Below are 23,610 nucleotides of genomic sequence, written 5' to 3'. Positions count from 1 at the left end.
ATTTAAAGAATGGCGGTCGGGTTATGGAGCTGAATGCCTCCGCGGAGAGCATGGTTGTAAAGAGGAGCCAGTGACACGCACAAGGGTGACCAGGATCAGTAATTCTTTACCCAGAACAGGAACAGGTAAATAAAGGAATGAAAGAAAATAAATAAAGAATGTAGTTTAGCAAGACCAGATTTCACTTTAGAGTAATCAGTGTGTGTCAGAATAGAAAGGTCCTTATAGTGGAATTAGAGCACGGCCAAACACCTTATGATTTGTAGCTGTGTTTTTTAACACTGTTTTGTTTTGTGTTTTTGTTACGTATTTTTTATTTGTGCAATCTGTATTTGATTTCACTGGTCGCTTACAAGGGCTTGAGTAGAGTAGTATAAAAGGGGTTTGATTTGAGCAACGGGGGTGCTTGTGTAACAAGGAATTAGAGAAATAAAGCTGGACAGCTTGAAAAGAAAATAGCTGGACAAGACGTCCGTTATAAAACACCATGAACTCTCATGTCTCACTGGGTCAGGCCGCATACGTACCGCTGAGCTGGTATTGATAATGAGAGACAGAACAAATAAGGATGAATCTCTCAGTCCAGGTCGTTAGCCGGGCGCATTCTCTTAGCTGCTGGTCTAACAAGGAGAATGGGAAGACAAACATAAAAGACACTCAAGATGAGCGTCATAAAAGATACAGGGATAGATTCGACACTACTCAGTGAAGCATCCTCAGGCATCGTGGCTGGCAGCTGGGTGGTGTGGAGAGTTAGGATAAAGTGTCTCTGGTCCGTGTTGGAGAGACAAAAATCGAGAATACCGGCGAAGAGTGGAGATGAGAAGAAGAAGAATATCCGAAGAAATGGGTTGTCTAGAAGTGGATGAAGGAGAGAAGCTCTTCTCCATGCCTCGGATCATCAGGCAAACCTCAAGTATGGAGAGGAGAGGGGGAGAAGGAATGGACAGAAGGCAAAACTGATATTGAATGCCTAATAGGTAGTTGCTGATGGAGGAAGGAGTGAGGTTGCAAGACAGCCTGAGATATGTGACAAAGGCCAGCAGGTGTTAAAGATTAAAGGTGGAGTGAGAAATCCAATTCTGGGCGCAGAAGGAGGTGAAGGAGTACCATGCAGTAGAGTAAACTGAGCGTGTAGATGGGGCTAGAGTGCTCTCCATAAAACAGCAGGCAGACTGGAGGAGACCAGAGGGAGAGGAGTTTAGATGAATATTAGCTGACTGAACAGAGGCACCTGCTGCGAGTTGGGATCTGCTCTTGGACTAGGCTGTGAAACCTTGGGACCTGCAGGGGAGATAAAGCGTCAGTGGCATTATTAAAGGAACCGGCGATGTGGCAGGCCTGAATAATTACGTTATTGGTCACTGAGCTCCAGACCAGGCGGCGGAGAAGCTGCATGATTGAGGGGGATGATGAACGCCCTTTGTTCACTATATCAACTGTAGAAGAGTTACCTTCTGAATGAAATAAGAAGAGCAAGTGGAAGGGGCTAAGGCAGTTTTTTTTATATATATAAAAGTTGTAGGCTGACTGAAGGAGGCCAGTGAGTGAGGAGTTTAGTGGAACCCAAGTTGATTGAAAGGGGGAAACTTGCCATGGGTTGGGGTCTGCTTCTGGGACCAGGCTGAAACTTGTGGACCCTCACACAACCTCCACCATGTTTGACACTGGGCATGGTTACATTTTATTTATTTATTTATTTTTAACTGTAAGGTCTAGTATTCCGTAATAAAATTACTACAGCTGGCCAAAGTCCAGTATCTGGGTGCACAGTAAGGTTCAGAAAACCTCATGGTTGATATGGCTTTACACTCCAAGACTATCAGTTGTATTCCCCTCGATGTCCTGTTTGGAGGTTTCTTTGGGTTTTTTTTGTCTCCCCCCCCCCCCCCCCCCCCCCAAGTAAATCATCTGGTGCTGTCATGGTAAGTTCACATGGAGGAGTTTGTTTCTTCAGGAGTCCTGCAGAGGAAGGTGTCACAAGAGCAGTTAGACATATAAATTCCAAGGTCAGCTCATTTAATGGACAGGAGCAGCCTTTTCTGAGGGTAAGGATTAAAGCGTGAAGGATATCTATTGATATAGGGAGCTGGGAAGGAACAGCGGGGGGGGAGGGTCTTGAGGCTCTATCTGAGTGTCACGCAAACTGATGGGATGGAAAGGAGTGTTGGGGAAGGAACGGAGTTGAGGCGGGAGAAATATTGAATTCTGGAGATGTAGGCTTTCATGGTAGGAGGGCTAAGATAAGAGAATCCCTTGCATAGGAGATGGAGGCTAGAATCTGATGCTCATTAAATCAGAATGGGATATAGTTGGTTTTGGAGTGCAGAAAGTTGCAATTGTTTTCGTCTGGTGGTGTATGATGATTTGGTTGCTGGGGCTAAGGCTGTAGCTATGTATTGGCAAGCAGATTACAGAAGGTTGGAGAGTGTTGTGTTTAGTTGAATAGCAGATGTAGGCGTTGCAAAGTTTGGGGAGGGCTGAGGTGGCAGTTGGAGCTGAACGAATATATGAAATCAACTACTGAGGAAGCTCAGCATTTTTTGCGCCCGATTCTGGAAACAAAGGCAGAGAAATGAGATGCCGACCATCCTATGAGTTAACGAATACGGGATTGATCAGCGGTTTGCTACCATCATGTCTGCTTGGAATGGAAAAGGCAAACTCACATTCAGAGATTTGGGTTTCAGAACTCCAGTTATTCTCCTACTAGTGGAACTCCTTAACTCATAATCAAGACAGATTTCCAACCTTGTACCATGTCTCTCACCATGTATTAATGCTTGTAGTATCTGAGAGGATGAGCGAATATATGACTAAATTGCAAGAGGGCAATTGTAGATTTAAACAGTAAACTAAAGCAAATTTCGCATGCTGCAGTAGTGAGCAGATCTGAAGAGGGAGCCAAGATTTGCTATATTAATGAGCTGAGGGAGTAAACGATGGAATGCTGTCAGTAGTGTGCAGTGGCCTGCTGTAGAGAGCAGAGAGCTGCTGAATGTGGTGGAAATTGGTATTTGAGAGTTAAGGAGTTTTTTAGATGATGTTAGAGATGGGGCTGCCTTTGGGCAGAGATGAAGAATGCATAGATCTGATGCCGCTACAGAACCTGAGAGGATGGTAATGTGTTGCTGTAAAACCTATTGACTTGATCAAGAGCAGCCCATGAGTGTATTGTCTGTTGCAGTGTAGGTGGAAGTTTTGACTGAAATGTTTAAAATCATAGGACACAGTTTCTGAATGTGACTGGAAGCTCAAATTGAATGAAATGGACTTTGGAAGTTGTATTAAGTGCCTTGATGAAGTTGGGGTAAATGAGGAAGAGCAAATCCGGGAACAGGAAGGTTGCAGGAATGGCCTGAAGCAGGGAAGCTGGAAATTAATGTGACTGTGGATTCTTAGCATCTCAGAAAGCTGATAAGCTTGGCTTCATGACCAGGTCCTCGAGGGGAGGGGTTTGGATTTGAAGAATTCAAGTTAATATATGTAGCAAAAAAGTTGAGGCAGGAGGGGACTGAGAACACTGTGTAACAAATAGTATTTGTTTTTTGGTTTCTGGGTAGTAAGTGTTATTTCCTAATTGCTTATGCCTCAAAAGTATAGAAAATGGCTATTATTCCCCACAAACTTTGGTTTTGTGACCAGGACAGTGATATTTTGAAATTTGCCTATTTTCCAGAACATTCCAGACAGATTCAGTGCTGAGTAAACTTGGAGTAACTTCTAGAACTTTCTAGAACTTTCCAGTAATATAAATAGTAGTATAAATACAGGGGCCTTAAGCCCACCAGTTCAGTTTAGTTCCAGCTGCCTAAGTGGATACATATCTGCATTTTTCTGAGATGGCATCAAGAGGCTGCAATGGTAGCATTCCTGATGGGACTTCAAGGTGGTTTTACCAAGTTTCCCTGCTATCTTTGCCTTTGGGACAGCAGGGACACCAAGGCGCACTACCACAGGCGGGACTGGCCACAGCGGCACCGAGTTCTCTGTGGGGAGGAACAACGTCAAGTGGGAGCCACTGGTGGACCCCCGGAAGGTGCTGATGCCACCACTGCACATCAAATTGGGCCTTATGAAACAATTTGTCAGAGCTCTAGATAAGGAGTCGGCAGCCTTCAAGTATCTTCAAGACTTATTCCCTAAGCTGTCTGAGGCAAAGGTCAAAGCCGGTGTCTTTGTCGGACCACAGATAAAGAAGATCCTGGAGTGCACTGAATTCCCCAAGAAGCTCACTAGTAAGGAGAAAGCGGCTTGGAACAGCTTTGTCGCAGTGGTTCGGGGCTTCCTGGGCAATCACAAGGCCGAAAACTATGTGGAGCTGGTTGAGACTTGGTATGTGAACAAAAAGACACAAATTTGCTTGTTTTCTCATTGGAAATAGGTAAATTTCAAAATATCACAGTCCTGGTCACAAAAGCAAAGTTTGTGGGGAATAATAGCCATTTTCTGTACTTTTGAGGCATAAGCAATTAGGAAATAACACTTACTACCCAGGAACAAAAATTGTGTTACATAGTGGAATCCATCGGAGTGACAACAAACTGCAGGCATGATAGAAAGTTTGGAGTGTGAGGGATTCGCAAGGATAGCAAACCAGCTTAAACTATGTATAGCTTGTGGTGTTATGCTGCCATCTAGAGGTTAGATTGAAATTAAAACTATTGGCTTCAGTGAAGCAGGGTATACTTCGTTATTGCAATAAAAATCCTTGTTTGTGTATAAAACATTTGCTTTAGAACAGTTAGTGATGTATATAAATAAGTTAACATAGGTCTACAAGAGGAGCCTGCAGTATTTATATGTCACAGTTCAGCGAGTTGAACTCACTCTCATGTTGCAAAAGCGCAGCATAAGGAGTCAGAAGATTGCAGTACTGAGGCACATGCTCAGAGTGCCTGTCGAATCTGCCTGCTCGCCAATGGCAAATTACCACTCGCAGTAGAACTCGATGAAGCATAGCTGTGGTAACCATGGTGTGTGAGGGCGGTGGAACAGAGTTGTAGTACAGCAGTGTCGTTGGAGCCAGTCTTTCTGATGAAAACGCAGACCAATTTGAGTAATGAAGCTGCGCTTTGAACGGTGCTGTAGCTGGGGTGGAGACTGGATGGAGCAGGAAAGATTAACGTTGGAGCTCCTGCAGCTGAACGGAGAAGCTGAACGGAGAAGCTGAATGATGAGAAGAATCACCTAAGCAGGTAGGAAAATAGTTGATAATATCTTGGCAGCGCTGTGCAGTGAAATGACCAACAGAGAAAGGAGTGAGGTTTTAAATATTAAGTGAAGATGTTAAGTTGAAGCAGGATTGATGGGGTCTGCACGTTTGCTACAAAACAAAAACAAACACAGACAGAGGGCTGAAGCAGTGGTGGGTGTATAAATAACAAAGAAAGAGATTGACAACTGAATTGACCCCCCCCACACCCAGAAGTAATTTGCGTGGCTAATCCCGCCCCCGCTGAATGCTGCCAGGGAGGCTTGGAAGCACCGAGAGGGAGCGCCCTCTACAGCGTCCACCGAATTACACCTAAAGGTTAACATAACTGCTTGTGTGTTTATCATTGTTGGTACACGCCACAACAGTCCTGAGGAGGAGCGCAGTATTGCAACCAGCCTTTATATTTGCTTGTTATAAATAATACATCTGAGTGCCTGGTCAAGTGCCAGGCAACCCATCCTTTTTACAGGGCTATTCATCATACATTTTGTTGATATTTCCACTGCCAAACAACTTCCCTTAAGAAATTAGAGACACCACTCATAAAGGAATTACCATGTATCCCTCCAGAACCATTTAACAAGGTCGAATCAAAGCGGTCCTTGCTGTGCCCTATAGATTGTGTTTTGGCAAGTGTTGATTGCTTTCCTCAATCCTTGTATCACAGTTGAAACATGAGAATAAATCTATTCATGTCTGCCAGAGAATGAAGTTCAGCACTTCAAATGATGAGACTTTAAGCAAAGAACAAATGCTAGGATCAGCTTTTTCATACTGCACTGCAGGCATTAGGTTATCTGCAGAGCAACAAGTTAGAAAATGTTCCCTTGCCGTGCAAAGTGAAGCAGATCGAGAGTGGGGGCTGACAAAGTTGGATTTAAAGCACACAGAGCTGGCTGTCCTCTTTGCAGATAAGTAGATAAATTGTCTGCAATCCATAGCAGTTTCTGCAAAGGAGATTCATTGAATGATACAAACAACAGGACTCAGTTCCAGCTGACAGGCTTGGTGACGGATATTTACAAGTTTTGGGCTGTCTTTATGTGCTTGTGTGTGTGGGAATGGGAAGGGTGTCAGAAACTCCAATAGTTGGGCCCCCTGAGATCTGCTAAACACAAGCACATTACTTTAACCCTGTACCTATACACATATCTGAAGCATATGTCTTTGCATTTGGATCAAATATAAGCATGTGGCCCTGTAAACGTGATGACCAGCTCTCCCCAGGGGCTAATGAGGGATTACTGGATTAGGCAACCCACAAATTTTGCAGCACTGAGAGAGGTTTTATTTGAGATCTGCAGTAGGATTCCACAGGATCATGACACATGTAATAGCCTAGAGAACCAAGAATTAAAACCACAGTGTCAAGGACAAATTATTTATAGTTTCCCTAAATTGCAATATCCACTTACTATATGGATTCAGGATTTCAGGTTTATTATTAAAACAATTATGTTTCTAGTAATTTTTTCATACTCTTTTTTTCATAAATTCTTCCATTTATTGAAGCAAGCAATGTTAATTCCTTTTATTGTACTAACATAGAAACTGGATTTGAGAATTCAATGAAATACCTTTACCTTTCTACAAAAACAAATGGTTAACAAAAAGTAACCCTTGATTTATAACAAGTATAATGCTTAAAGGAACTGTCAGGTTAACCCTATGTTGTTTTCTGTCAAAACGCACAATTACTATTATTATTATTTTTAAGTAAGAAATACCACATAGAGATAACATAGTATTTATTACATCTGTAGGAGGTCAGGTTAATGGTTAAACTCTTTTGATTCGCTGTTCAGACATGATTCTGAGAGCTCTATATAGGCCACAGCAGTGCTTTAAACTTCTGAGTTTGAATGTTTTAGGTAAGATTCAGATATTTCACAATTTGCACACAGCCAAAGCATTGAGTATCACTAACCTATGTAGAATGTTTCAAAACTGCACAAGTATGAGGCTGTTTTTTACAATTATTTTTCATATTTCACCCTGTTTTTCTAACCAATTGTGAAATACCCAATTTTGAATTTTACCCGGTCACTACAACCCACTTAACCGATCAGAAGGGCAGGAAATCGACCTTGATTCCTTCAACTCGTCGAACCTAAGCAACGGATGCTACCAACCTACTTGACCCTGGATAAGGCACAGTCTGGAAAATCTATCTGGACTTGTTGGGCTTCTGACCAGTAGGAGTATCTATAATGTGAACTACATCTTCAGCCACTATGACAAAGTAGCACTTACTCAGTGAAAAGGACTGGATCTGTACACTCATGATTTACTCAGCAGTCCTGCGCTGGTACTTTGTAGTGTAACCTACTGTGAACAGGATAGCTCGTGGTGACGTCAGGCCAGGAAGCAGACAGACAACTGTGCTGGGGTATGTAAGCGCTGCTGCGCGTTTTAATAATAAATAAAAAGTTTAAACAAAACATAAACACTTACACAAAACAAAAACGTCACGTGGCCAATACAAACAAACAGATGCAAAAGCAAGGAACATGCTGGTTTATAGCCAGCACAAGTAGCAATTGTTTTTATTGTTACTTTCCTTATCTCACGACTCACATCTCTCATTCCACCTCTGAACACACCATTCATGGGTGGCCGATCTGCTCTTTGTATACACTGCTGTGCTAAAGTCTTAGACATGTTTAGTCAACAAACATCAAATCAACAGTACGAAGGTCACTCTTCAAATTAGGACTTAAAGGATGTGTTGCAGTAATAATACCTCTGTTAAGAAAGGGGAACAAGACTAAAAGGTTAAAATATGCACAAGAACACACAAATTGGACTATGGAACAATGGTCAAAGGTGCTTTGGACAACAACACCTGTGCTTTCTGCCAGTTCTGTTGTAAATTCAACACTTGTCTTCTTTCTATTCTTTAAGGATATTATCTTCAAGTATTGCTCATTCTCGTTAGACAGCTTTTTGGGTTCTTCAGTCCTGTGTTTGTTAATTACAGATGATGTTTCTATATGCTTGTTGATTATGCTTCGTATGCCACAGCTTGAAAATCAAGTGATGCGTCAAGGTTGTTATAACAGTAGAAAAGAAGTGGAGGCTTAGAGTAAATTGTTGATGCTCATAATGCATCAGAGTAGAAAAATGCAACATGTCTAAGACTTATACATGATAATCTCCAAATTGATAATTGTTTAATTAATTTGCTGTTGGTCACATTATGCATGTGTTTTAGCTGGATGGGGGGTTTGAACTCCATCTATGCTGTAAAATGATTAACAACAAAACAATGTTCAAACAAAGGCAGTACCTTTAAATAATAATACTACAAATACAAAATAGCACAAAACAAATTGTGTACAGGGGCGGGGAGTACCCCGTCACAGGTACTGAAAACCCCACATGTATGATTTACAACAATATCTCATTGGCTGTAACCTCTGTAAAAATCATTGGTCTTGTAACATTTTATTTTCCTTTCACATAAATGGTTTACATTACACCATGGGGTATAAAGATTTGAAAAAGTGAAAATGGTCTGTCATGCTTTAATTAGATTTTTTTTTAAGGCCATGGCCATTTACACAATACTTTAATACAACAGAAACAAGTATTATAAAATTACATGAATACATTGTAGCACAATAGCAAAAATAACGTCCATCTACTTCATTTCCATTATCTACATGTGTGGGTAACACTTCCATTTTAGGTTGTTACCATCCAACCAGCGTATTATAATTTAGTTTTAATAAAACATCTTCAGTAATACTTAAACAATAGTGCAGAAAACAAGCAACTTTAGTAAAGGTTATTGCAACATATTAGTGAAACAAGTGGCCATAGTAGCAGCCGACACACTGAACATCACACGTCTGAGTTCGGTGACTGCTATCACCAAGTCAATACAGATTGTAGTACTTCTGCAATTAATTTCAAACAGTTAGTTGATTTGTCAATTGTGAATTTCATATTGTGTAAATAGTGCCCCATTGTACTTAAAACAATCCTGGTTTAGCAAAGGACTAGCCCATTCCTCCAAGGAATTCTAGTTCACAGTGTATAGAGGCTAACCCTTTTAACTGTTCCTTCAACTCTTCTCCACATATCTCTTCAAGTGCAGCTCAATCCTGACCTGAACACCCCCCGCCTGCCATTCAGTCCTGGGCCTCTCTTAAGCAGAGGCTTTCAGTTGTGTTGAATTGTGTGCTGTTTGTTTGCACTTGTGTCCACAAAACTGAACTAATTTAATTTGACTTGGAAAAATGGATTAAACCTGAGGCCTCCAGAATTGAAAGAATGAGAAGCTAGTGGATTAGTTTGCTGTCTGCACCACCCAGTCCCCTACCTTGCAAGGTTTTAGAGAGTGGCTGTTGCTTAGTTGGGAAGAAGAATCACTCCTGCCATCGTGCAGAAAGTTTCTTTATGATACAACCAATATGCCACTGTCACAAAGATAGGATGAATGGGAGGACATTGATCATTCTCTGGTCTTCTTTCTGTACAGGCCCAGATGAATCAGTTTCTCTTGATTTGTTTGCCCTGCCAGACCTCTAGAAAGACCTTGGAAGACCTATTGTATCACCAGTCAGCCGTCATTTATCAACCTCTTCTATTATCCGTTGTTGTAAAACAATGAATCTCTGAGATCAAGTCAAATTCATTATGTCGTACATCTTCTAATTTTAGTGATGAAAATCCTAAAGCTTTTCACAAAACTCTAATTGAGCTGGCTCTATTTTAACTGGTACAATAGGCTGGTTCTCTTTAAAATAACCTCCCTGATATCCATTGTAAAAAAGGGTCTCATAGTATTTACAGAAAGGACCAACAAGGGAAGGGCATCTCACTAATAGGACATCTTTCAGAGTGGAGTATTAGGCCCAGATATTCAAAACCATGCGCAATTCCCTTGCAAAATTTGTGCCTCACAAAAAACAGTTACACAATGTTGGAAAATAACAGTTTTTTTGCTCAATTCGTAAATGTGTTTGTACCTCACAAAACCACCTGCATTCATTCATTACCAATATAGCAGAAATGCACAAGAGCTACTCGTGAATGCTCAGAATTGGAATACTACACGAAAACGGACTGTTAAAAATACCCTGCCAAGCAGCTATCATAGGTGTACAGTACATACCATTAATCCTCAGACAAGTGTACACTCAAATGTAACCTGCATACAGAATGCAGATTCAAAGCTCAACACATATCGGTAGCACTGGCACCCCCAAAGTTACATGTCCACACCCACAAATACATAAATAAGCTACTCAATGGAGAAATAAAACATTGGACCACAGGAGAGTGTAGGCTATTCAACATAACTTAAATCAAAATATATTGTAGAGACTTGCTAACTGGATAAGTGTCATCATGAAGGACAAAATATCTCTGTAGCATTAAACACCAATCTTTATTTAACAGAAATGCGCCTGTCAGTTCCTACCTGTGCTCCTTACACTATATATAAACACATTTACAGAAGTGTGGATTGTAAAACAAACCCACAATGCTGAAACACTACTCTATTCTGAAGACCCGAAGACGGGAATGTCAGCATGGAACCGGCCAAGAACGCTGCCTGTGGATGTAGTCCGCACATGTGTATCCCTTATTCATACTGCTGAAAGCCCCTTCCAACAGTACCCCACACACCACGCCCCCTGCTCCTGCCACACCTGGATGGCATAGTTAATAGCATGGAATGCAAATCGTGGGTGTCAAAGTATGCTTCTTATATCAATGAGAAATAAATAAGAATACTCAGTCAAAAGTCAGCTGTGTCCTTATTCCTGAGTGTGGAATTACCGGGTGAGTGGCATGAAAAGGAAAGGGAGCCTTTAGAGGATGCAACTACAGGGATATTTTACAGATTGAGCCCTTGGGCACTGAGGCATTTTTCCAATGTTGCTGAGGACAGGGCACTCAGCTAAACACATGCAATGGAAACATTCTGTTACACTTATTGCAAATCTGAGCCATTTTCATTTACATTTGGCCTTTGGGTCAATTCAAATAATTTTGTGCTTAAGCATATGAAATTTGTGCACATATATACATTTATATCTAAAGTTTATCACTATCACAGGCATTAGCATGGCTAATAAGTTAAATATTTAAAGGGTCATCACAGATTCCAATGAATTCAAACAGATTTTAAGCTGTGCTGTTTGCTGAGAAGTGTGTTTATGAGTTCTCTACTTCTGTCTCCATAATTCTGACAGGTGTCCCACAAATATGAGTGCATGTTACCTATTCTAATGCATTTACATTAGAAATTTTCTATTATAGTAACATCCTTTTTTTCTCTCTCTCTCAGTATTAGCCGTGACCCCACTTATCAAACCGTTATTGCTCCATGTCTGGAGTGATGAACTGTGTCTGTTATAAGAAAATACATACATACATTAACAACAACAACAACAACAATTAATAATATTAATAATCCAGCTGGAATCACCTGTTTTTAAAAAAAAAAAAAAATTATAGCATATATACCTTGTACAGGTAATTGTTTAGTATCTGTCAGCTCGGTCTATGTTACATACCGGCAGTATTGTACTATGATACCGCGCTGTACTCTTTATTCTGTTTTGGGAGTTATTCTTTCAGAAAGCGTGCTGAAGAGTTAAGGCTTGCTTTTTAAAAGCATTATTTTGTGCCTCGCAAAACTGTTTTTGTGCTTGGCGCACACTTTCGAACATGGCAGGATCTCGCAAATTGTTGGCCACGCCGGTCAAATTGTGCTATGCATACATTATATTTGTGCACAGTGCAAAACGGATTGTGGCACACAAAAAGAAGTTTTGAATATGGCACATTTTGCACATTCGCGCATAACAGCCATTTGCGATGTGCATAACCCTCTGCGCGGTATGCAAACCATTCGAACATCTGGGCCTTAGTGTTCTGCTTTGTAAAAATGCAGTTTTTCATGCCTTGAATGTTCTTTCCTTTAGTGCCCTTGTAGTTTCCTATGGAACTTTTCCATCATACTTGCTCCCAGCTCCTGGATAGCTATAGAAGATCATATGGTTTGCTCATGTGAGATTGGTTTTGTGATGTGAAGCAGAGCTGTGTGATTTCAGGGGGCAAGAATTTTGTATCATTTTTAACATTAACATTATCAACCCTTGTTTACCGCTGCCAGACCATGCTTAGTATATGACGTTTAACTTATATCCATGGAGTTTCAGTACATGATCGTACAGTTGAAGCAGTCAGTGACATGCAATGAGTGAGTTTAAAAACTATCTAGTGTCTTCATGCATATATGTTGGCTCTTGTCAGTAACAGCTTCAGCTGTTTTCAGTTTCTACAGTTTATCAAAAGATCACCCACTTTAGCAAATAGGTTACTCATAAAAAGTAGCATCTTCAGCTTTGGCAAGTGAAATTGAGTGTTCATTCTGTTGAGTCTGGATTGGTGCAGAATAAAATCTGTATCCACTGCTAATCAAGAGAGGTGCTTAAAACCATCTGAAATAAGTTGTCTTCAGTACAAAAAAAAAAGAAAAAAAACACCTGGAAAATCCTTTTATTTCTTCTGGGTTGGCACTGGGGTGGTGGGCAGGGCTGGACTGTCCGGGTCATCCTAAAACATTAGTGCCACATTCCGTCCTCCCCTGTCAACAAACCAGAAAAACAAGCTGCTATTAATACAACACAGTCCTGCTGTAGGACCTTATCTGGCAGGAAGTCAAGTGGCACACAACTCAACATTCCTCAGAAGGAGACTCATGCTTACCACTAATCACAATAAGTTTCACCATTTCCCCTGGTATCAGCAGTATCAAGGACTTACCATTACAGCATCCGACAGCCCTAACGGTCAAATTGGAAAAATACTATAATTGTCTGAAATAATAGTATAAAAAGTATATTGATACAATAGGTGGCCTTGTGGTTAGCAAGATGACTGCTCGAGGTATGCAATGTAGCTCTCTTTTCCAAACTATGCTCCACAAGAACATAATTATCTAGTACAGTAATACAATGCAGCAGTTTTCTGACATGTCATATAATCTGTGTACCTACTTAGAATAACCTATTAAGCAGGACTTTTTACAGTGTTTTTTTTATGGTTATGGCAGGATCTTTGAACTTCTCTTTATTGATGGCTTGCTTTCAAGGGGAAAACACTGTTTAAAAAATAACCCCCTTCTCACTACTGCTGAATGCCTCTTTCACTTCACAAATTGATATTTTGAATGATTTGTTTTTACATTTTTCAGTGATTACTCTGTTGCAATGAGTGGTTTAATTGGACACAGCCATATTTCTGTCTTGCCACACTGTGTGCAATCGGCCAAGTAAAGTAGTACAGCAGCAGCTATGAACCTGCTCTTCATTACATGCCTATATGCTGCTATAAAATCCTATTCAGTATGGCCATTGCTTTGAAGTCCAAGCTGTGAGGAATCTGGAAATCTCATTAGATTAGTTCTCTCAGTTGTGGAAGCTCCTCAGAATGCATTACAGTATGTTTCACAAAAAAGTGATGAAATAGAAGGGTGTATGGAAAATATTAGTTAGGATACAGATAGGCATAGAAATGATTCACATGGCTTAGAATTTCTAACATTAGTTGTATTTGAAGGGGTAGAATAAACATTTCCAGTAATCCTGACCTCAGAGGGTCAGCCTTTTGCTACTAAGCTCCTAGACTAATTAGTTCAGTTTTTAGACATGTGTGATGCAGCCTCAATTTAAATTGTGTCTCAAAACCACTCACAAAGTAAATTGGGTCCTGTAATAAGAATGCAAATACAACTGAGATTAGGGTATTCCATATTAGAGGAGTTGATAATGATTGAAACACATCAAAACCCTTCCAAACACTACACAGCATTAGGGCAAATTGCCATAATTCCTGTGATGACGATAGGCAGAGTTTCAAAGGATGGCTGTATATTAAAACCCGCCTGTTATTAATTTAGGTGTATCCTGTAAATTACAAACAAATATTAAATTTATCCACTGCAAATATAACCCCTTGCAGCCTTGCTGAGAACATTAATTTGACAAACCATTGAGAAGTTAAATCATCTTAAAAAAAACACACTCTTAACTGTGAACATAGAGATGCAAATTACTTTCAACATTCACCATACACATTTAAGTTAAATTAAATCCATATTTGGAAGCCACACAGTTACCAAGAAGAAATCAAATAAAACCCTGAGACTGGTGACCATGAGCCTGTTTTGGCCGCTCTCAAGAACCAGTGGACAGGATTTTCAAAAGTTTGTATATGATAACTCCAGTGTTAATCAACTCATTGTTATGTAGCATTGATTTTTCAAAGGGTTGTCATGCCTTTCTCGTTGTTAAATAAGCACCCTAATGTTAAATTTAACCGACCACGACTGTGACGCCGACGATACAGAGAGTTTTTTAGTGATTGAATAATAAATTAATTAATAAATAGCTGCAAACTCCTGATTCACAGGATAAGATTTGCCTTATTTTCTATTAGTGTTCAAATACTAAACAAATAACGCTAAAAAGCCATATTATCAGTAGCAAGAAAAGGAGATGACGTTATCTAAAGTTTCCACAGCTCTTGACAGGAGCGCTTTAGATGTGAAGCGCCCCCTCTGGTCCTGCCTCCTTAGCTGTGTGTTGTTGTGAGATTATTACATGGCTCATGGCCATTCAGAAAGATCAGTTTGCCCAAGCTGTGTTATAAAACTACATAACTTACTAATAGGTTTGCATTTTATCACTAAGCTCTCCATGGCACCTCTTGTTCTGAAGAATTTTATGGTACTCTAGCTCCTCTGAAAAATCACAATATCTCTATAAATTGTATCTCCTTTCTACTCATGCCCACTACAGTTTTTTCTCTGAAGGTTTGCTTTAATCCTCATGCTTCTGGCAGTCTCACTGGAAAATTAGTGGAAAACACAACAATTGTATTGCAGTGTATGTCACTTGAAACCTACAAATTCTTTCCAGTTTTCCAGATTCTGCATATGCTTGACTTGCAACCGCACCTTAATCACTGCCCCATCAAAACGTTATGCACGTGACTTCGGATAATAAATTAGACCAAGGTGTATGTGCCAGAGCAGCAATAGGGACAGGTTAGGAATATGTGTTATATTTCAAATGTATTTGCTTTTCCTGGGAAATACTTCAAAATATTGGCCACTAAATAAATGTTTCCTGGGCAGACTCTGCAGCCACAAGATTTAAGGGAAGGATTGAGAAAGTTTACGTGATATAAACAGCATGACAATAAACATGTATTTATACGTCCCAATGATTTGAGACTGTTAAAGAGTAGTTTTCCACTATAAGCCTCAACACCATAATGTTCCAGTTCATTGCTTGATAAGAGTTATGTAAATAACAAGATAAGACATGTAGTAGCTTTATGCTATTGTCCCAGTTGAAGACAATACCAACTGGTTTACGTTACCTGAGAGGAATTACACTTTCATCAATATCGCCTTTGACGCATTTTTCTCAGGAGACACAAAAGACACACAAATTTACCTGACAGCTTCTAATTGCATTTCTTTCCTCAAAAATCAACATCCACCTCCACTATACACAATTAAATATGTTATCAATGATACTTTGAAGGTGCTCCTAGTTTTCAAAAGTTCCAGCAGTACCAGGGTATCTATACAGTTACTTTGCAAACCTGCTTTGGTAAAAAAACAAATTCCTAGTCAAATTGAAGGATGGCATCTGTCAGTGGTCCTGTGTGCTGCATTCTGGGGTATTTTTTCTCACATAACTTCAATCAAAATCCTTGTTCACAATCTTTTTGTCCTTGAATAGATAACAATGCATAAATGCTTTAATTTACAACAGAAAACACTTTTTGGGGAATCAAAACTCTCATTTTTACTAGTCTACCTTCTTTACTGACTTGTTACTACATGAGTTATTTCCCTGCCATAACCTTAAAATTGTATAACTATTGTATTCTTATGTGTCTGTGTTAGCAGTACCAAACATTGCGTTTCTCCATTGCAAAAACAATGCTTATTGCAGCAAACAAAAGTGAAGCACAAGAAGAAACAAACTGAACTTAAAAATCACTGTGCTTTCTCTTTCAAGTGAATTAAAAACACCTTACAAATAATAAATAATACAGTCATTTTACATTCAGTATGTTTATAAATTGGCTAATACTCACAGTAAGAGGGAGAAGCGATGGGTCATCAAGGGTCTGACTTACAGGTGAGCTCAGCAAGGGCAATACAGAGACGCAAAGATTTGCATTAGTCAGAACAGAACGTTGATATTAATTATTAATAATGTTCGTCTTGGAGAATGAATATCTGCACATAATGTGATCTGCAGATACTTAAGATAGGAAATATTTTAACTGCATGTGTTCCAAGCCTGACATGGGTCGCAGCATTTGACAATTTTAATCAACAATACAATCAGCATACTCATTGCTCACACATAGTACATTTTGGTGGATCGTGCAATGATACTGAATCTGTCGTGGGCGGGGTTCTGTCCATTGCACTACCGTTTGCAAAGTGAAGTTTCATCCATACGAGTAGTACAGTACGATACCATATTGTGTGTTTTCCCTGAGTCAGGAGTACCAATAGTAAAGCAAATATGCATTGACTCATATATGTTTTTAAAAATAGTACATATTTTACACATAATACTTTTTAATCAGCTTGGAAAACAATAAAACCTTGATTTGTTTTTACTTAACTACAGAGAGATCCCTCATGACCCAGTTTGGTCGAGTGATGATATTTAAAAGAGAATATGGTAGAACTAAGTGTTACGTTTCATCTAGGATATTAAGTATAGAAAGCCAATTTAGTAAAGCAGCATTCAGCACTAGAGATCTTGAACAAACACATTCAATACTGCAAATAATGATCTGAGATTGTACATTCAATTAAAGAGAACTGTGTATTTCAGCAAATTGGCTGTGGGCATCGTATCGTAATAGTCTACTTCATAGTCAGCTAGCATGTAAGCTCTTCAAAGAATTGATCCTAAATGGTAAGTGCAATTTAAAATAGGTTTCTTAAAAGCTTTCTTACAATAGGATGACCATATGTCGCCATATGGACCGGGACAGTCTTGGACTGTTCAGTTTTTTTTTAACACATGTTGCAATGCTTGCTGGTTCTTGTAATCCTGCATCTCACTGTGCCGCACCACTTCTGGTGGGCACATATAAACATCATACCTTAAATATCATGGCTGCATCTTGTTTATCTAACAGGGAGTGAGGCATTGGGATACTCTGAGTATGTTCTTCAATCATGCTTCTCGGTGCTATAGGGTTCATGCCGTATGTTAATGAAACACAACCCTCAAGCCCTGGAGTGTGTTATCCCGCTTATAAAACAGACAATAATACATAGACAAACAAACTTTTTTTTATATAAAAAAAAAAAAAAAAAAAAAATTTTGTTGTATGTTCTTCCACTTTGGAGAAAGAATAGTCTATCAGACACGGTTAAACTGGAGGTTTTCAACATTTCCAACAATAAATACAATAATAGAATACTATTTTATCCCGACCAGGATTAAAATAATTAATTGTAGCCTTGTCCAGTTACTTACCTCAAATGCCTGAAGCTAGTTAAAGCAAGAGCTGAGAATGTGCTAGACCCGGGGGAAGGGCGAAATTTAGTTGCAGGCTTTGCAATGCACTAGGCTGTGATGGGGGATAACTAGCCAAAACGGCTAAAATAACATTAAAACACGGCTAAAAACTTAGAGACTATAAATATATATATATATATATATATATATATATATATATATATATATATACACACACACACACACTGCTTTTAGAGAAAATTACCAACAAAAACAAGTAATAAGGCACAATAGAGTAGTAATAAAAAGGTATATTCAGGCTCTACATTGTACAAAAAAAAGTTCCGCCATGCATTAGCTATATTTATGCATGGTTTAAACCCCCTCAGCAGCCAATCAGTGTGCAGCGTCTGAACATTCCGCTTTATAAGGTTGGTTTACAGCCGGGTTCAGTGCACCACAAAAATGTTCAGGTGGCGATATTTTGGCACAGAGGTGTTTTTCCACGGCGGTATTTTGTTTTGACTGTGTGTTTTTCACTCTCATTGGAATACATGGGTAACAATATGCAATATGTAATGCATAAACACTATATTATGGTGGACTTGGATTTATATTTTAGTTTTAAAGTCCAAAATAAATTAATCATGCATATAAGCATGACCACTGAGCAGTTCAATACACACAAGAAAAAACAAACAAACAAACAAAAAAAAAACAGGCACAATCAATTCAAAACAACAAAAATGATCACATAATTATATGTAAGTATTTTACCTATGTAGCCTAAGTAGCTTTGGCTACATAGGCTGATTAACTGGCTATCAATTACCTAGTGTATCCCTTGACCACATTTGACACGGGTTTTCTTATATGCATGGTCAGCAGTCAGTTTGTCAATAATTAATCGCTGTTGACCATGCATTCACACGATTTTATCTGGATGGGTCATTTTAACCCCATCCAGGCTGTAAACAATAATAACAAAACATTGTGTTTTTATACAGTGGAAATGCTGCTAATGTCAATGCCAGCAGTGGCAAAGCCGACAGTGAAGCAAGGTCCTCCTTCAGTGGCAATGCTGTCAATGGAAATGCTGAAAGTGTCAAGGCTGGCTCCTCCAGCAAAGGCAGGTGTGGCAGTGGACATGCTGGCAGAAGAGGTGGACAGCGGTGTGGCATACTCTGCCAGAAGGCACAACAAATCCCCGGGGGTCAGCAGCAAACAACTCCCGGGCAGTGACAAATAGGCATCCCCTGGCGATGGCGGTGGCGCTGGTAGCAGTAAGGCTCCCCCCTCGCTGCGGGACACTCCGGCCGTGGCAATGGCGCTACGTCCTCCGGTATTGAAACTACTGTAGGTGGAGATAGTCTCCTCATCTCTTCCCCCCATCTCTGTAGCCGGTAGGCTCCGGACCCAAAATTTTCAGCAGTGCAACTGTTGTGGGTGGAAGTGGTCTTCTCACCTCTCCCCCCTTCTCTGTTGTCAGGGGCTCCCTTCTCACTGCTACTAGACATAACAAATCCCCGGGCGGTGTCATGCAGGCATCTCCAGACGATGGCGATCATGTCTCCCCAGGCGATGGAGAGCAGGCCTCCCCAGGCGATGATGAACAGGCCTCCCCAGGCGATGGAGAACAGGCCTCCCCAAGCAATGGCAAACAGGCCTCCCCAGGCAATGGCAAACAAGCCTCCCCAGACGATGGAGAACAGGCCTCCCCAGGCGATGGAGAACAGGCCTCCCCAGGCGATGGAGAACAGGCCTCCCCAGGCGATGGCAAGCTGGCCTCCCCAGGCGATGGCGAGCTGACCTCCCCAGGCGATGGAGAGCAGGCCTCCCCAGACAATGGCAAACAGGCCTCCCCAGGCAATTGCAAACAGGCCTCCCCAGGCAATGGAGAGCAGGCCTCCCCAGATAATAGTGAGCTGGCCTCCTGAAGCAATGGTACTTTACAATGTGACATTTTGGAATCTATCTTTGCATTCATTCAAATCCAGTGACAGAATACTTGGGGAACTGCAAAGTTCCAAATTAATCCAAGTTGCCAAGTAGATACAGAGCAGATTCATTATTCAGTACATTATTTCATATATTCCAAGAGATTTGTGCAGGGGTCATAGGGTCTTCAAATTTCCAACAGAGAATTAGGTGAAAAGATCTCAGCTTTGGTTTTCCAAACAAGACTTATTTAATACAGGGGAGTCATCGTTACACCTTGAACCATTTCATGCAGCTCACTGCTTGGTTATTGGGTCTATGAAAATAAATAAAAGAAAACCATGTAAAATATTACTTGTTTTAGACAAGTTCTTACTATTGCAGCAGCAATAGATACATTAAACAGAGGTGGTTGATTCCTACATTATTTCTGTTTTATTTTAAGCCCTGTTAAAAAACTTCTGAAGAATTCCATTCCATTCTAGGATTCTGGATTTATACTTGGCAATCTAAAGCCCTTCACATCATTCAGAAGCGTGATATTCTGCAATACTCAATTATAAATGGATTAGAGATAGCAACACTGCCAGCAGCCTTGACATTCTTCAAACACATAATACACATTCCAAATAGACTTTGATATACAGTAGGATTGTCTACTTTGGTATTCTAAAACTATACTATCATTAAACATGAGTTGGGAGTATGGGACAGATGAATAAATGCAGAAAGACTTGGGATGGGGAGCTTGCTGCATGTCATTTATGATTTTACTGTACAACAGCATTCTGAAGACCTGTTTGCCATATTTTATCAATGGCGTATATTTTATTGACTAATCATACCTAATTGTGATTGGTTAAGACAGGCACAGCTGCACAATAGACAGACAAGACAACAATGCTAAATTATATAATATTTTGCTCTACATTCTTTGGCCTTTGTCGTCACCTTTCGACCAGGTGGAGGCTGGAGAGGAGGAGGAAAAACTTTGGTGCACAGTGGGAAGTGGTTGATTCAGGTAAAATATAAATCAGTTCCATGTCAATCATTGTATGTATTGTTTATCGAGGGACAAATAAGAAAGTAACTAGTCAATTAGAAGATTTAGTGTGGCATTGAAGTGCCTAAACCATGCTTGTTGTTTACTTGATTTGATTTAAGGTTAAAGTGAGTTCCCTGCCAGAACCATCACTTTGCTTAATTTCTAACAAATTAATTACAGTAAATCTTACACAACATATATGTCCATAATTTTGTAGGTCTCAGATTTTCCTATATTAAAAAATGCATACATTACGTTAAAGTTGATTTAGTTTTTTTTTTTTTTTTTTTTGGCTATTTATTTGACGCTATTGGAGAAGAAAATGTATGGAACGCTTATTGCAGATCCTTCAGTGCTACACCCCCAGTGAACTTCAAGAGGTTATGTTGCAGGGCTGAGGTTACCTAATTTTCTTTATTGATCGTTTTCACTAATTATTGATTTGTTCACGTTGTTTGTATTAATTATTTTGTACACTTGAGTTGTCACCGAATGTGTTCGTATGCATTTTTATTTATTTTTGTAGTCACAGTGGATTTGTTTTTTGTTTTTTTTATGTTTGCGCACACTCCCTGAATTGTAATGGTAGAGAACTGCCTGCACCTGGACCTAATGCTCGCCTATTGGCATTTTAGTTTAAAAGGCTTGCTTTTTAGAGCCAAGGGGGGGAAACTGTGATAGGAACAGCAAAGATCAGCGGAAAAGCCACGGGAACGGAGACCAGAGGACAGCGAATACAGTGAACACAGACTACGGACTGGCGAACAGTGGCAGCTTTATTTTGTCTATGTATTTTCAGCTGTAGAGAGCACTTGATTGGCAGCAGAGTGTCTGCAGCGCCGAGGCGGATAATACGATGGGCTGATCCGGGATTCCAATGCTGCAGAGAAGCTTTTTGTTGTAGTATTTTTAGCGTAGCGATCGTTACACTGCTATTGTGTGTTTTAATATTGAAGGATTTGATGTACGCTGCCTGCCCCTTCCTAGAGCTCCACTGCCCTACTCTCCCTATTATGTTTTATCGTATAGCTGTCCTGTGCCTGGCCTTCCTAACCCCAACCATAACTGGAATACAGAGGACATTTGTGTACGGTGACAAGAAGGGACCTGGATAAGGAGGACAGGGATTGGTACTTGTATTTTTTTTTTAATATATTTTAGTGTGTGTGTGTGTGTGTGTCTATATATATATATATATATATATATATATATATATATATATATATATATATATATATATATATATATATATATATTGGTAAGAGTACTCTTACCTTTCTCTTTTTTTTTTTTTAATTCCTACCTTATGTGTTTTTATGGTTGCATTATAATAAACCTTGTGGCTTGTATTTTTTTGGGGTTGTCCTTCCAGCCTCATCTGTGGTATTTTCTCTGCCCCCTATAAGGAACTCCTGATCCTAATATAATTTTCCTTAAATTTAAACTTAAGGTGGTGTCGTCCCGAGTGCAGTGATAACTATAAACCTCGGCCAAGAAAGAAACTAACACTACAGTTACATGAAGTCGACACTGAAAACACAAGTCCCAGGAAAAGCAGTACTTGCTAGACAAATGTGAGCCAATGGGTCTAGCTTCTGGGATTTTTTTGTTATTTTAAAGCAAATAAATAGCCAACGTTTTAGAATGTTTTATTTAAATTGTATTTCAAGAGAAGTGTATTTTTATAAATGTGCTCAGGAATAGTCATCTTCTTAAAGAATGATTACGTTCAAAAAAGTTTTTCGAACAAGCACTAAACTCCGAGAATCAACTCATGTTTGTCAGATGTGTTCCTTTGACGGTGAAGTGCAGAATGGAAAAGAGTCCAAAAAACATTCACCAATTTTGTTGTTTATAAATGCTATTAAAAATACTATTCAAAATTCAATACACATTTAACATAATGTGTGCGTCTTTCATATAACAAAATGTGATATCATTTAGTGATGGTAATACATATTTGTGAAGTTATTTTTCTTATTTGCTAAGCACGTTCACTACCTTCCAGAGGTCTATGGAACCTTAACATCATCCATTCTAAGTGAAGTCATAAATCTTGTGCTGAACTTGGCACGTTCTCTGTACCTTTCTAAAACCCTGCCAACTTTTTTAAAAGGTTATGTTAGGGTTGGGGGGGCTCACTAAGGCAACCCACAGCTCCCAGCCAAAGGGATGCCTGAGAGAAAGAACAAACTGGGAGCAACCCCTTTTTTTTCATTAGTACCCTGTACAGGGTGGATATATAGAAATGTAAAAAGTCACCTTGGACTAGAGATAGCACTGGAATTAAATTGGCCGAGTAGTCACATCCTTGCTCTACTTTGTTGCGACAACCACTGTGGCCCATAGGGAATGTGTGCTCAAGGTAAATTGTCAAACAATTAACACATTTATCTTGACCACATTCTCAAAGGTTTTGAAGTTGGATAACTAGAAACTTTACATTATACACATTTTAGGGATGAAGAAAAATCATGTAACATACAGTACACTGGGCAATCATTTAAATGAGCAATATATGGACATAATGAAATTAGCTCAAATTAGTATTGAAAAAGGGGGTTTTACAGTATCCCCACATCTAACCAAATTTCTCTCATTAAAGTTTCACAGCAAATTTGCCCAGTAATTTAGCAGTTTTCCAGGGAAACCGTTAAAAGGACATTATCAGATATTTCCACAGCTGCTGATATGTAGAGATTCCAGGCTGTATCGGAGGGGTTTCAGTCAAACAGAAAAAAGAGAGAATGCTCCTGGCTGTTCTTTTCATGCATGTTGTCAGAACTGTATTTTTTTTTGCTGGGGTAAAAACAAACTATGGTCTAAAGAAACTTAACGTCACTCAAAATGATTAAATTTCTTGGGTTATGATGATG

The 23,610-nt window shown here is 39.6% G+C and overlaps 1 protein-coding gene across 1 annotated transcript in view; it reads right to left on the bottom strand.

Moving 5' to 3' along the window:
* Positions 1 to 11,460: 11,460 nt before the first annotated feature.
* Positions 11,461 to 23,610, bottom strand: part of LOC121295163 (urotensin-2 receptor-like) — a 49,975-nt gene continuing 37,825 nt past the window's right edge. Inside the window, exon 3 of the mRNA XM_041219561.1 lies at positions 11,461 to 12,827. The gene's annotated coding sequence lies outside the window, so the exon portion shown is untranslated. The remainder of the gene's footprint in view (positions 12,828 to 23,610) is intronic.

This window comes from Polyodon spathula, chromosome 20 (genome assembly GCF_017654505.1).
Source record: "Polyodon spathula isolate WHYD16114869_AA chromosome 20, ASM1765450v1, whole genome shotgun sequence".
Taxonomy (NCBI): Eukaryota; Metazoa; Chordata; class Actinopteri; order Acipenseriformes; family Polyodontidae; genus Polyodon; species Polyodon spathula.
This window is presented reverse-complemented; position numbering and strand designations above follow the sequence as displayed.